Source organism: Agelaius tricolor, unplaced genomic scaffold (assembly GCF_023055355.1).
Source record: "Agelaius tricolor isolate 1412-34295 unplaced genomic scaffold, bAgeTri1.0.p SCAF_79, whole genome shotgun sequence".
In the NCBI taxonomy this organism is placed as follows: domain Eukaryota; kingdom Metazoa; phylum Chordata; class Aves; order Passeriformes; family Icteridae; genus Agelaius; species Agelaius tricolor.
The window spans coordinates 554,504-569,291 of NW_027269339.1; positions in this window are offsets into that span (position 1 = coordinate 554,504).

Genomic DNA, 14,788 nt, shown 5'->3' on the forward strand with positions numbered 1-14,788 from the left:
GTTAACTTACCTTTATCCCGTGGGAGTCCTAAAAAATTGAGTTTCTCTTTAAAGGGCTCCTGCAAAAACAATTAAAGTAATTAAAATTATCTCTGTTTGTGTTAAGAGACCTGTTTTCCTTCCCTCCATGGTCCAAATAAGAGCTTCCTGTGATCTGAGTTCCAGCCAGGCATGTTGTAAGATGGAATTTTACTCTCTCAACCACAATTCCTTCTGTCCAACAACATGGTCTAGTAAAAAGCATTTAATGTCTTTTCTGACTTAATTAGTGATGCCTCCAAATGTCTCCTGATGAAAGTAAAACTGGTGTCAACACCGAAGTTGTGGTTTTGCTGAATGCTGTCTCAATTTCTGCTGCCATTGAATGGGAAGACTGTCAATAAATTGTAAACAACTTGATGTGCTTAGTAATTATAGTGACAAATCTCAAATTTTCAAAGGACGGATATTTGTCAGCCATCAGTACCCTCAGCAGTCAGTAGGCAAGTAAGCATCTTCTCAGCTGCAAAAATACATAGGTTTTGACTATAATCCAAAACACCTTGAACAGCATTTAGAGGAAATGAAAAGCAGAAAAGAATTCTAAAATTAAAAATATGTTTATCTTTTTCAGTTTGGAAAATAAAAAACCAATCAAAATGAAAGTGCACATGGCTAATATTTCAATCCCAAGTAATTTCCAAACAGACTGAACTGGTGTCTTTCTGTTACAATTTTAAGATGCATAATTTTGAACTCCAGGAATCAAAAAGAACTCATTTTCTCCGTGTCTCTTTGAACAATATAAGTTTTATAACAAACTAAACCAAATTACTTAAAACCAGAAAAGGTATTTCCTGTCTACACCTCACAGTTCTCCTGCTTTTATTAACTCTGTCTGCTCTTTTCCCTTTCTGCATCAGTCCAGAAGGAACATCTTTGGAAGGATGTGCTTCTGGATCCAAAGTCAGGATGTGGCTACAAGAATCATAATCTTAATAACAGGAAATGGCTAAAGTTTCATTTTGATAGAGTGGTGTACTCATCTGTGTTACCTACTGACAGAAATGTAATTTATTATGTGTCTCTGATATAAAAAGATGTATTTTGTAGTTGAAACACAATAAACTTCAATCAGTTACAGATCTCCCTTTAGCTTTTACACAGATGGGATTATTCCTGTTGGTCTCACATTACTATCACAGAGTCTTTATAATATGAACATGAGAAAAATAGTTTCAGTAGGTCTTGTAACAAACATTAATTAAACAAGAGCACGCAACACTCTCAAATCTCCAGGCTATTTTAGATGCAAAGAACTGTTTGCAGATTCTCTCGATGAAAATATTTAGGATCTTGTTAAATCTGGGGAAAATTTTCTCACCTACACTCTCCTGCCTTACTGACAGCTTTTTTTTTTTTTTCCTCCCCCAGTCATACTGCAAACTCTAGAAATCACTGTGCAGCTGGGGACCTCCCTGCAGCTCTGGTTGGAGTGCTGCTGATACACTCTGAGCTTCTGCAGTCTTTGAACTTCTGTTGGCCAACCCTGTTGCCTTTCCAGCCATCCTGGACAAACTTAACATGGTTAGTTGGACATTCTCAGACCAGTTGCAGGAGCCCTGCTGATCAGCATATTCACAGCAAATTTGGCGTGTTTGAAAGATGCTGAGACTTTGGGACTGATCTTTTTGGCTATGTCTTTTTGGCTGCTGATGTTGGCTGGGCTGTGTATATGGGCCTCTTACACCTGGCAAGTGCAAAGCGGTCAGTGCTCTTGTTGCAACAAAAAAAGAGAAAGAACATGGCTATGGATGTCCCTTTGGCAATGATAATAATGACTGAAAATAAAAGGTGAGAGAAGCTGGGCTCACTGACTCTTTCCCCAGCACCTGGGATTCTGGAAGGGCAAAGTCTGGCACTGCAGACAATGAGCTCATCACATAAAATGATGTTTTCTTGCTGCTTCAAGGTGAACTGGAGAGCATCTGGGAGGCTTAGCTGTTGACATTGGCATGTTTTCCTGTGATTTTCTGTTTTGAGGAGTCTGGAAAGTCAGTCTCTCCTCAAATATTAGATGCCTCAGACACACTTGATTATTTTTTAGGGGTTTTGCACAATCAAAGCTGCAAGATTTACAGATCATTCCGGTAACAGGATTGTGGCCACTTGACTTTGAAGCAGAGCACTAAAAATGCAGTCATTTTTATGCAAGCAACTGGAAAAGTGCTCACAATTTTCAATATTACAGACTGCTGTTATGATTTATTTCTTCAGAAAAGTATTATGACATATACAAGCAAGTTCTGAATTTCTCAGCACAGCCTTATCACACTGAATAGTCTGAAAACCACATTGGCTTGTTTTAGTAGAAGTCACTACAGAAATTGCTGTTATGAAAAAACCTCTAACATAACAAAGCTTGATGCTCAAACATCAATTAAGTGAAAACTTATAACAAAGAACTAATGATTTATTCAACCAACTCTTCTTTTCTTTAGATGTACTTAAAATCAGAAGACTACACATGCTCACAGTAGCATAGCAAATTGGGGTAACCTTCCTGTTCAAAACTGGGTCATTTATCACCTGACTAATTTCTGAAATCTTGGTAGAGGAAAATGACACGAAACCTTACCAAAAGGAAACAATATCACAGATATACCTATTCCTAGGACATCTTCTTTCTTCTGACATGAGCCTGTGCCTCAGCAGCTGCAGGTGACATACCACCACTCTGCAATGGTATTTATGAGCTCACTGCTTTTACAGCTGGTGAAGGCTGATTGTCATTGGGATTTTGTACCTGGGGCAAGTCTGACTTGGCCATGTAACTTGTGAGTCCACAGAGGGGTTTAAGGGTGTTATGTTTAAGAGAATCACTAAATTAAAATCCCACTGCTCAATTTGAAAAATCCCCTGTGCCAGCAGGATTCTAATTTGTTCAGGCACTTTGGCAGAAAACATCTGCTGGAAGTTGGCATGATTGAAGGAGGGTATCAGAGCAGACTGCAAAATGTCACCTGCTACAGCAGGGTGGTCTTTTTCATATTTAAAAATACATGAATATGCCAGTGCCTCTCACTGCTATTCTGATATGTCCCTATATTTGAGTTTCAGCTATGAAATGCAAATGATGACAACGATTTTCTGGTTATTTAAGTGCCAAAGGCTTTGCAGTGATATTGTAGGTACCTGAGTCTGGAATATCACTGATATTTCTAATTGAGACCTGAGAATGGTCCCAATGTTTGCCTGATTCTCTTTGTCCTCAGTGCTATGTAATATTGCAAATGGTTTTATCTTACACAAGGCTGAGCCCTCTCACCTCTCCATTTCTGCTGAAAGTGAAACATGGTCCTGCCATGCCAGAAGAATTTAAACTATATTCTGTTGTATTGAGCCTTATATTAATCTACTTTAGTTTTATTTTAAGTGCAGTTGTGTAGTCATGCAGCTATGCAGTCTTATAAAAAATAAAAGTAGGCTCCATTTACGAGAATAAAAGCTTGGAATGCTGGCTTTGTTAATGAATTAGTTCATTGTGAGGAATACTTAGGATTTAAATGTCCTAATAGAAAGTGCAAATTTAAAGGATGATAAGTGACAGCCCCATAGGAGATAGTGTGTTGTTACAGATAAGGCATGAAGGTAGGATTTGGGCTATGTGGATGCCATTGCCTTTTCTTTTACACTGAATTACTGCATGGCTTGGGACCAATTTGAGCCTCTCAGCATTTGTTTGTGTTGCTCTTGACTGGGAATACTACTGTAATGAGTGTAATACAGACAAATGCATAGCTCTTTGCAAGAATTGAAAACACTATTATCATTAAAAGAACACAACACAAATATCCAGGTTTCAGGGTAAATTGGAAATTCAGTGTTCCTGTAGCCACACCATCTGCTTAGGCCTAGAGGCAGATCAGGCTGGTGTAGTATCTAGAGATAAAACAATTTGTAGCACAGGGGAATAAAAGCATTCTGCAGTGGACATATTAAGCTGCTTTTTTTCACATTCTAATCTGTTAATCATGCACAGGGCTTAAGTATAGCTCAAGGCAGACCAGACCTTGAATGATTTAATTTTGTGCTATTTATTGAACTGGATTTAATTTGAAGATATGTTGTTACCCACTACTCAGCAGTTCTTAAAAAAATGCATGTCCATAATGAGATTTCTGCCATGAATCAGGGATTGTGTGTTTAAAATGGGTCACAGGGCTGGTCTTTCCAGGCTCCTGCGACAGCAGCTGCACTTACTACAGTCATGCAGGTTAACCTTTGCAGCATTCACTTGAGGGGCAGATTTGGGGGCACTCCTTTTAAAGCAGTACCTTCCACCCTTGTTTTTTTTTTTTCATTTTTCATTTGCTTAAAGCAGCTGCAACCAGCAGAGAAAGCAGAGAATAAACATTAAAAGAGAGAGTCATGTTTGGAGGTGAGGGCATGAACAGTAAATCTGAACTAGGCCACTGAAGATACAAGCTCTGCCAGCCAGGAGAGAGTCCACAGGAATTCCTGATGAGAAGGGGAAAGTCCCCAGTTTCAGAAACTGCAAAGGGTTGGGATGCTGAGAATCCATAAATGTGGTCTAGCATGTGTTATGCTTTTTTGGCCTAGTGTTTGTAACTGCTTATGACATCACAGCAAATCTGAGAGGGAAAGAAACAATCAAACATGTAAATATGCCTTGAGATGAAAACACCAAAATAATGGAGACTATTAAAATGTGCTGAAAAGCAGTATCTATTAATTTTAAAAATTTTGCTTTTCTAGTTTCTGGAAGGCTGTGGGCTCCTCCTGTGATGTTTTTACCAGAAAAGCATTACTTGATTATTTTTCCCCCTGTCTATTTATGTGAGTGACTTTAGAGTTGAGTGCATCAAATACCAGAAAATTCACTGGCCAGGCCTGGAGATGCTGCACTTGTTCAGGGTAGAGTCAGATAGACTGGAGGCATTGCAAGATCTGGGACCAAGTGATTTCAAACTGATTGGTGTCCACACCACGTCCTTGCTGATGTAGTGCACAGGAGTCCATGTTTTTTAAGATTTATTCCTAGTTGGCATCAATCATGCTGTGACATCTGCTGCTGTTCCTTACCTCATCTCATACATGGGACTTGGAGGTGCTGAGCAGCAGCAAAGCCTGTCTGCTCCTTCAGGACAGCAATTGTTGGCAGTTGTGAGCATGGCACATTCCTTTGGCTAGGAACATGGGGAAGTACTTCTGTAAGGAACTAAAAAACTAAGCAGCACTATATTAAAATATTAAATACTCCTGGTAGATCATCTACTTCCTTGCCACATAAGCCAGTTTGCTTCATTTAGCACAGTAAAAGATACAGGTATTACCTTTTGTGATTACCTAATTTCAAATTGGATAGCAAAGTGAGGAATCAGATCCCTTATGAACTAACTGTATCAGCAAAGTAATAAAGAGGTTGAATATAAAATTGCCAATGCCAACCTAATGCATTCCTTTTTCTCTCTCTATCTGACTGTGTTTTGGAGGCAGAAAAGGAATAGTTTCAACAGTCACCAAAAATTCTGACATTTTGTTTTTCTTTCTTCTCCTTCTCTCCTTAATATTCTCTTTATCATGATCCTGGCTTGCTTAACAAAATTTATTTGTCTAGTAAATGTACATTTTTGATATTGTCACTGTACACCAAAGTACTTTCCTTGGATTTACCCATAAAATCCTCAAGACTGAAAGTGCTGAAAAGAGAAAGGGTACATAAAGTAATATAAACCTTTTCTTCTGAGCAGGCATTAGTCCAGTACAGCTGCCATGGAAGTCCACCTGTCCAAGCTACCTGCTAATATTCAGTAGTGTTTTGGGCAAGTGAAAAAGGCTACTTCTCTTAGTTGTTTTGGTTTTCAGGTTTTTTGTTGTTGTTTTTGGGTGGGTTGGTTTTTTTTCTTTAGTTTATTTTTGGGGTTTTTTGGGGGGGTTATTTCTTTCCTAAATTCATTAAAAGTATGGAGGAATTTTTAAGGGTTTTTTTGGGGTGGGAATTATGGCCATCACAGGTCATGATGCTCCTGGAGGGCCGAGACAATTGCATTAAAACACAAATCTAAAGAATACTGAAAACCAAATTCTGTGATGATTACAAAATGTATTACATTTCCTCTGTAATGCAATCAGCCTATGGGCACTTGGATGCTGTATCTGACAGCAGTTACAGAGGAGCATTTTCTTTTCCTCACACCTCCATAATTCTTCACACCCCACCAGCCCACTTTAATCTCAGGCTCATAAATGGCTTGGAGATGATTATACTTACTCCTCTGAGTTGATCTATTTCCAGAAAGTAGTGGCAGAATGAGGCTTTCAGGCAAATAACGTGATCTTTTCCTAGTTAGTTTCTTCTTTGGCCATCATAGTCTCCTCAGAAACATACCATTTTTGTTGTTTCCTTTTCCTATGGCAGCTGCACTTCTCTTCCCTCCAGCCTGAGGCACTTTATATTCCTCAGTGGCTTGGACATCAGTTCAGCACCTCTTTCTCTGTCCACAAGGGATAAAAACCATTATTTAGTAGCTGGTTAAGTCTCAGAGTATGCAAAAAATTGTATGTTCTGTTCTCAGGAGTCACAGTTTCAGCTGATCTCTTCTTAAAAATGGCAAATGGTACACAGATTAATATCTTAACAAAATTAAGATAACAATTCAAGACAGTTCCATAACAAGACAGACACTTCAGTATGTCTTCTTTTGCTTTTCTGACAATCACTTAATGAGCCTCTGCACATACTCTCTTGTCAAAGTTTGCATTTTTTCAGATGAGTAAATTATGGGATAGTATCACTGACCCCTCATGCCCCCCCTGTTTTCATTTAAAATGTTGTGAAAGACTGGACTTATAGCTAGTTTGGGTGACCTGAGGGGCAGCTCTAATTTTGGCTGATCCAGTTTTAATTGTTGGCAGTTGGCCTGAACTTTACAGAATTTTTGAGGCTGGAATGGACCTCTGTAAGTCTTCTGGTCCAACACTCAATCTTCTAACTTGTTTTTGTGCATCTATGTAGGAAACATTTGAGGCTGAGCTGATGACCCTGTCTACCCTCCTCAGTCACTGGAGAGAGTGGCAATCTCAAGGTGCACTTTGTTTGCACAAGTACCAGGTTTGAATGGGATGAGTCATGCCCAGAAACATCTGTTGCTCTCAGTTGACTGCAGAGAGAGACCAATGCCAAAGCAGATGTCTGCACTGGGAATGTAGAATTGGAGCAGATTTATCCTCTCTCATCTTTGTATTTACCTTTTAAAGTCTCCTGACACGGCTTTATGAACCCTTTGTGTTCAGCTTACTGCTGAGCTAGAAAATTTCACCCATGAAGACAAGATTGAATCTGCATTGCCCTGTCTGAACTAGTTCACATTTTATAAATGTTTTGAAATTCCAGCTAAGTGATGAGGGCAGACTTTGGTCATGCATCTTCAGATCTGGTGCTTTTTTACTAGGAGTCCTTAGAGAAATCAAAAAGCCTTCTGGGCACTGTCCATATACATCAGAAAGGACAAATTCAGTCCAAGAAATCTTTTGGTGGGCAAAGTGGAAATGGGGTACTATCACACTTTAGGTATGTCCACTCCTACTTACACTCAGACATACCTTCAGTAATTTACTTGCCTCTTTCAGCCAAGTAATTTTTTTCTGACTCATGAAAGACAGAGTCCAGTGCTTCTTCCTTTTTCATTACCCTTTAAATAAGAGCAATCTGTTTCTATTTGTATTACCTTGAAATAACTTAATTTGCTAAATACACTGAGCAATATCCCCATCCCAGATGTAGCTTGTGCACTTAACCCGAGTAATTGCTTTCTGGCAGCCTTCTGAGAATCTGGTCTCTCTTTGCCAAAGAGAGAGCGTATTTCCTGCTCATGGGAGGAAGTTTCCAGTATTTGAAACTAAAAGTGTCTTATAGGGTTCATACCCTTAGACTGAAGGAAACAAGATCCTCTTCCTGCCCCCAGACTCTCTCTGACTCCCGCCTACACGCTGATCAGATTCAAAATATGAGAGATGCATGTCCCAGCCTGTGCAGTGTGAGCTGGACTAGTGCTGCTTTATGCTGGAAACCCACTTCCAGCAAAGCAAAGTGCTCCTCAGCCTCTCTGAGCTTTTTCCACCTTCTTCTGCTGTTGTAGTATCAACTCCATAGTGTTTTGTATGCAAGAATTCAATTTCTGCATTTGTTTAAATGACCAGCTTGAGCTTGCTTGATAAGAACTTCTTTCAAGTACCTGAATATCTGCCTGCCCTCAGGTATCAGATCATCATATTTCACAGTGCTGAGCTTCCTTACCTTAGTTCTAGGATTCTTAGAAGCTGAGAAGCCCCAGTTTATTGCCATCTGCTTCTTGGTCGACAACTTCATTGCATTGTTGACTGATTTTCTTGCTCTCTTTGTTATAGTTTTTTTCTATTTCCATTTAGTTCCCTCCTTTTTTTTTTTTTTTTTTTTTTTAATTGACATATCATGTTTTATCTAGCCAGGATTAAGCTGGCTTCTTGCCTAGTTTGACTTGCTTGGAGGACATCACTTCTTTCATAGCTTCGCCTTGCACAACTTCCTTCCAGAAGGTAGCAGGAGAATCTAATTTAAGCATGTGTGGCTTAATGCCTAGGTGCAATCTAGTGGATATTTGTTATACTGCTCTCCTTTGAAGTCAAGCCACCTGAACTATTGCCAGCTTCTGCTGAAAGTATTTACCAAGCTAGGTGACAGCTGCCAGATGACCGGATGAAAAGCAAAATAAAGAAACTAGAAAGTAGATACAGAAAACAAACAAACAGAGCAACCACAAACTTTACTGGCTATCTGTGTTTAAGGAGATTCCCAAGGTCCTCTCCTAGTTTTGTTCAGCCAGGAGCTGCCAGGACACGTCTGCAGCTGGCTGGAGTCAGGAGCTGATTCCCTTGACAAGCTGTGTGCTCTGGCATTATCCCCTGAGCTACAACCTGCTGTTTACAGCAAAGCTTTTCCAATGAATTTCTTTGGCACATTGGTGATTCAGCTGAATATAAACACTCTTCTGGAGACATCCTGTATCCCACGGTCATGACACTTCAGTTCTAAACACAGCCCTAATTTATGACTGCCCAATTTGTGAAACACTGTCTCAGATAGCATTAGCCTGTGATCTGCCACTGTGCTTTGCAGAGTCCAGGCTGGCCACCTGGCCTGCCCTCTGTTGGTATCAACTTACCAATAGATGGGTCAATTACCTTGTGCAAATGTCTCCCTTTTGACAAAGAGGCTAAACAGGATCTGAATTTACGAGAATCGAAGCACATAAATTTTCTATATTGCAGGCCTCAACAGCTACTTATTTTATGGCTGTTTCAATGAGAACAAGAAACATAGCTTGTAACTAGCTTTAGACAGTGAGTAATTACCATAAATTGGGGATTATTACCACTACAGCTTGCAGGGTCCCTTTTTTGCTAACAGGAAGATGACAAGTTCTAAGGGGCTTGCGAATTTGAAAGTGATAAAATGAGGTGCTCTTCCTTTAAAGGATTAGAGTTCCATCTTAGTGTTATAAAGAAGAACTAAGTCCAATTAAATTACTCAGGTGTGCCAGCCTCAGAAAGGAATTCATGCATATACAACCAGGCAGGGCAGGAATGGCTTGTCTTCAGACAAGTTAAGTCCTTGTGAGACCTACAGGAGTAACAGTTGCTAAAGTATACCTGATCATAAGAACAACCTACAATATACTCAAGAACCTGCAACCCTTTTACAGTTTTTCTCTGTTTGTGGCAGTGAAAAATGTGTTTCAAAATTGTTAGGACACATCACAGCAAATTATGGCAATTCCAGACAGATTAAAATCTTTCTCTGAACCTTGCAGAACTAAGCATTTGCCCCCCAAAAGCCCTTAAGTCTCAGAACTGCTCCACCCATAAGCATGCTAAGAGTATGAGGGTTTTTATTATATAAAAATAATCACAGCTAGGAACTTGCACAAAAAATAGCAGAAAAAAAAATAGAAAACAACTTGACAGAAGCTCATCCATATCCAACTCCCTTTCTGTGTTTTCCAGATGGCATCCATATTATCACTTGTTATGGAAGTCATATTGATGATGTCCTAAATCTGTCTTTCAATTGTCTTGCTGTGCTTGATGCTGATGTGGGCTTATCCTAGTTAGAATTCTTAATATTGTAAGAAGAATCTTCTCTGAGGATTTGCTAGGATCATTGACTTTGGAATAAATGAGTCTTTCTTAATAGATACCCTAGTGGTTTTCTGTCCCCTCACTAAAAAGGTATGAAGGCTGCACTGAAAGCATATATTTCTGAGAGAGACATTCTTAATTTATGAAAGTGATTTGTTGCTTAGACATTCATTGCTCATTGCCTGTATAAATAAGCGAAACTATTTTTTTCCTTGCTGTTCCTGTAATACTATGCAATCAGGTGTTTTGGAATGCATCTAGCAATATATCTTGATTTCTTTTCTTGAAGTACAATTTTTTTTTTTTTGCATTGAGTAATATTTTCAACAGATCAGGGCATTCATAATAATTAAGATAATCTAAAGGAATCCATCTGCTCACTACAGTCACCCTCTTCATGGCTAGCAGGGCAGAAACAATACTGCAGTTAGGGTGAGATGCTTCACACTTCTGATTCTGGAAGAGTTAGCACTGGCAGGTGCCATGCTCTGTGAGTATGGCCTGTGCCCAAGCTAGTAAGGCTTACCAGCACCTCAACTGCCACACAGAGCTCACTACTTTAGTCCATATGGAGGCAGACCATAAGTGGAAGGGATCATGGAATCATGCATGCCATGTCTCTGAAGAAGCACTTCAGTGTTGTATTTCTGGGCTCCTTACAGCACTGTGCTCCCCAGTGCAGCTGGAGGGTGGTCTAGAAACATCTGGGTGAGTCATGTGTAGGAACCCATTTGAACCTGATGGGTTCCTGTCATTCACTTGGGTTCAGAGTCATGGGAAAGTGTCTGTGTTGTCCCTGGACTTTGATTCCCAGAGCAGTGTAGCTACATTCCTGTCTGGTACCAACCTGTACATCCCCTGTACCAACCCCTGTACATCCCCCCACCTGCAGAACTCTTCTGTGTCAGACCAGGAGAAAGTGGCAAGAAGACCATGGACCTTGCAGCCACTCCCAGTGGCCTGCTTAGCTGCTCTGTATAGAGCTCAGGACAATTTTTAGAAACTGCTTATCTTCACTTGTTTTGCTTTCATGAAGCTTGCTTCAGTCTTCTTTCTTCTGCTGCTTCCTGTTAAGCTGCTTCGCTCTTGCTGTTATTTTCTCAGTTTTATCAGTAGTTCTCTCATGTTTTTACATATTTTCATTTTCACAGCTGCTGGTATGAAACTGAAGCAGCTCTTCAGATGCTGAAACACTGAATGTTTCTGTCTTTTATACTGATACATTGAGTGTTTCTTTTACTGGTGGGCTACTGAAGAGGTGTCTATTGGCCCTCTATTTCAGTGAGTTTCCACTGACATGCCAGTGTTATGAGTGTTTGGCAACCAGTGGGGCATGTACATTTGCCAGTAATAGTTGGATTTTCTTCAAGTGTCTTTGCAGCACACTCTGGAGAAATTAAAGGCATTTTATGTATCTGGAAGTAGAGCTCCATGAACCAACAGTGTATTCACACAGCAACACCTCACTTAATCCATCCTCATTTGGACTAGAGTCAGAACCAGTCCAAACGTGCCCAAGATTTTAACATCGTTATTTTGTATTAGAATTGCTACCTAGGCACTATATGTCATCCCTAAAGACCTCAAGGAACACACGCTGTAGCAAGCTATAACAAGAACCTTCACCTTTACTATTTTTAGAATGGGTTTTCATTACTCTATGTTTGCTTTTTGTTTTTCTGGTGTAGAAACTCTAGTAGTTCTTACACTGAGTGATTTTCTCTGCGTCAATTCTTCTGTTTCCAACAGCACTGAGGCAGCTCTGCCAGGTTTCTGTCACAAAAATTTTGGAAGTTGATGACAGTGATTTTTGATGTATAATTTGCTCAAACTGGGCCACCTGCTAACAGTAATTTTAAGGATATTAAAATTTCTCTATTTTACCTGAAATTTTGCCAGTTTCTCTCATTAATTTCACATTATTCAATTCAATTTTCATTACTGGTGTGATCTACAAGACATTTTAGGGCCTTGTTTTCTTCTGTATTTTGCAAGAGGTCATTGCATTCTCCACATTAAGCTGACCTCTTGCAGAGGCCAGCTTGGCTCCCAGTAGTTTTTCCTCAGTAAGACTTGTTTTATGCAATGGGACATCCTCTGAACATAGAGGTGGTTGGGTACAGATGAAAATATAATCCCCTCTAGCCACAAAGCTACCTGGAGTTTATCTCTTGGGAATGATGTGCTAAAAACCATTATTTTCATTTCCCAAATCCTCCCTCGTTGATTGTGTCTTTTTTGGGAATGCTGTGGGAGGTCATGGTGGGCAAATTCTGGTCTCATAACTCTAGCCTCCTAACTCTCATGGGAAAATGTTTAAGTAACTGGATAAACATTCCTCCCCTGCTGCTCCCCAAACTATATACTTTATATACTTTACACTCAGTCATAGACCAGCTGGCTTGTGCTGGGTTTAGCTGGGACAGAGTTAATTTGCTTCAGAGCAGCCAGTTTAGGGCTGTATTTTGGAATTGTACAGGAAACAGTGCTGATTACACAGGGATGTTTTCCTTATCTCTGAGCAGCACTTACCCAGAGCCAAGGCCTTTTCTGCCTCCCATCCCACCCCATCAGCGAGGAGAATGAGGGTGCAAAATGAGGCCCAGCTTTCCTGGAGATGGCAGGACACCTGCCTGATGATGGAAGGCAGTGAATTTATTCTTTCTATTACTTTGCTTGTGTGTGTGGCTTTTGCTTTCCCTAATAAGCTCTGTTCATTCCAACCTACGCGTTTTCTCACTTTTACACTTCCAATTCTCTCCTCCATCCCACCAGGGGAAAGTGAGCAAGCAGCTAAGCAGGGTTTAGCTGCTGGGTAGAGTTAAACCATGACATAGATGAAGATTCCTAGTTCCCTGATAATCTAGAAAAATAGGCTAATAAAACCTTCATAATTTATAGAGTTTATCCTAATTTAGCATCTCCAGAGGGATGCATTTGCTAAATTCAGTAAAAGGCATAAGCCAGCTGTACTGTAAGGCATAAAGCAAATGCTAATTAGTCTGTAAAACTGCAGTAATGATCTAATGCAAATACTGATTTTTCTGTAGTGATGTGCTACCTGCACAAGTTGTGCGACTAAACTGCATGCAGGCATCAATTTCATCCCCACTCTGGCAAAAGGTTTGGGTGATATATCAGTGTGGGATTTGATGCAGATCATTTGATTTTAAAAGGAAAACTCAAGAAGGATCATAGTCTTCAGCACTGTTCTTTGTATCAAAAAGAAAACTCAGAATTCTGCTTTTTTGAACATACAGAGAATCAGAAAAATTGTCAATTTTTGTCACCAAGCTCCTTCTCACCAAGCACCCCTATCTCTTCTCAGGGTTGTATGGTTAACTCTGTTTAGACTGTTCTGAGGTCTGTCTACCTCTTTCATCACCTGGACTATCTCTCATCCTTCCAAATGTCACTAGATTAAAACAGTTCTTAGGTGCCTGTGGTAATTCCTGAGGAACTTCCAAGCATCTATTATTTTTCTTCCTTTTAGGCAGAGATATTTACCAGGGGTAGAAAGCTGCCCTAATCTCTGCTGCCAGCACAGATAAGGGAACTTGCAATTTTCTTGCAACTATCTCAAATGAAAAATGAAGGATTCTTCCAATTATTTCAACTTGTTTTCACAGAATCACAGAATATACTGAGCTGAAAGGAACCCACAAGGACCATCAAGTTGAACTCCTGGCCCTGCAAAGAACCATCCCCAACAGTCCCACCATGTGCCTGAGAGTGTTGTTCAAATGATTCTTTGGACTCTGTCAGGCTGGTGCTGTGACCACTGCGCAGGGGACTTGTTCCAGTGCCCAGCCACCCTCCAGGTGAAGAACCTTTTTCTAATATCTAGCCTAAAGCTCCCCTGACACAATTTCAGGCCACTCCCTTGGGTCCTGTCACTGAGCACTTCTATTAAACTCATACTAAATTACCAGGTTTCCAACAAGTTAGCCTATTATATAGCAATTACATCACTTGCTCTATGTTCATTAGAAATTTGCAGCTCAAGGACAAGCTAAATTAATTTCTTATACTTCATTTTTTCTTGAATGTCATCCATTCACTGTTTTATCTATGTCTGTACATCAGTGCAACTGACAAAACCAAGCAACCATACCACAACACAAGTCATAACATTTCTGCAAATAGGAACAGAATAACAACACACTTCCAGAATGATCTGTCACGGGTGGAAACTTAAGGCAGTGCACTTATAAGGAAAGGAAAAAATCAAGACAGTTCTAGAAGAGCAATATATTTTTAGTTAGAAAGGGTACAATGAAAGAAGAAGGCATCTCTCTTCTTCTGTTTTTTTAAAAGAATAAAGCAGTGTATGGTAAAACTGTCTAGAGGAGTTAAATGGGTAGGGAAAATTAAGAAATTATAATCAGTATATAAATGGCTGTGACAAGTTCCACAAACTGAAACACTTGCTACCATTTGTGGAGGTCAAGCTTGCTTCTCACAAGGGATTGAAAGAATGGTTCCACAGCCTAATTTACAAAAAAATAGGTCCCAGGCAAGAAAACCTGGGACCAGGGCAACTCCACTCACAACAATATTAGTGAAGGAAAATGTATTATATCCAATTAAAAAGTCAGAGTAAAGCATC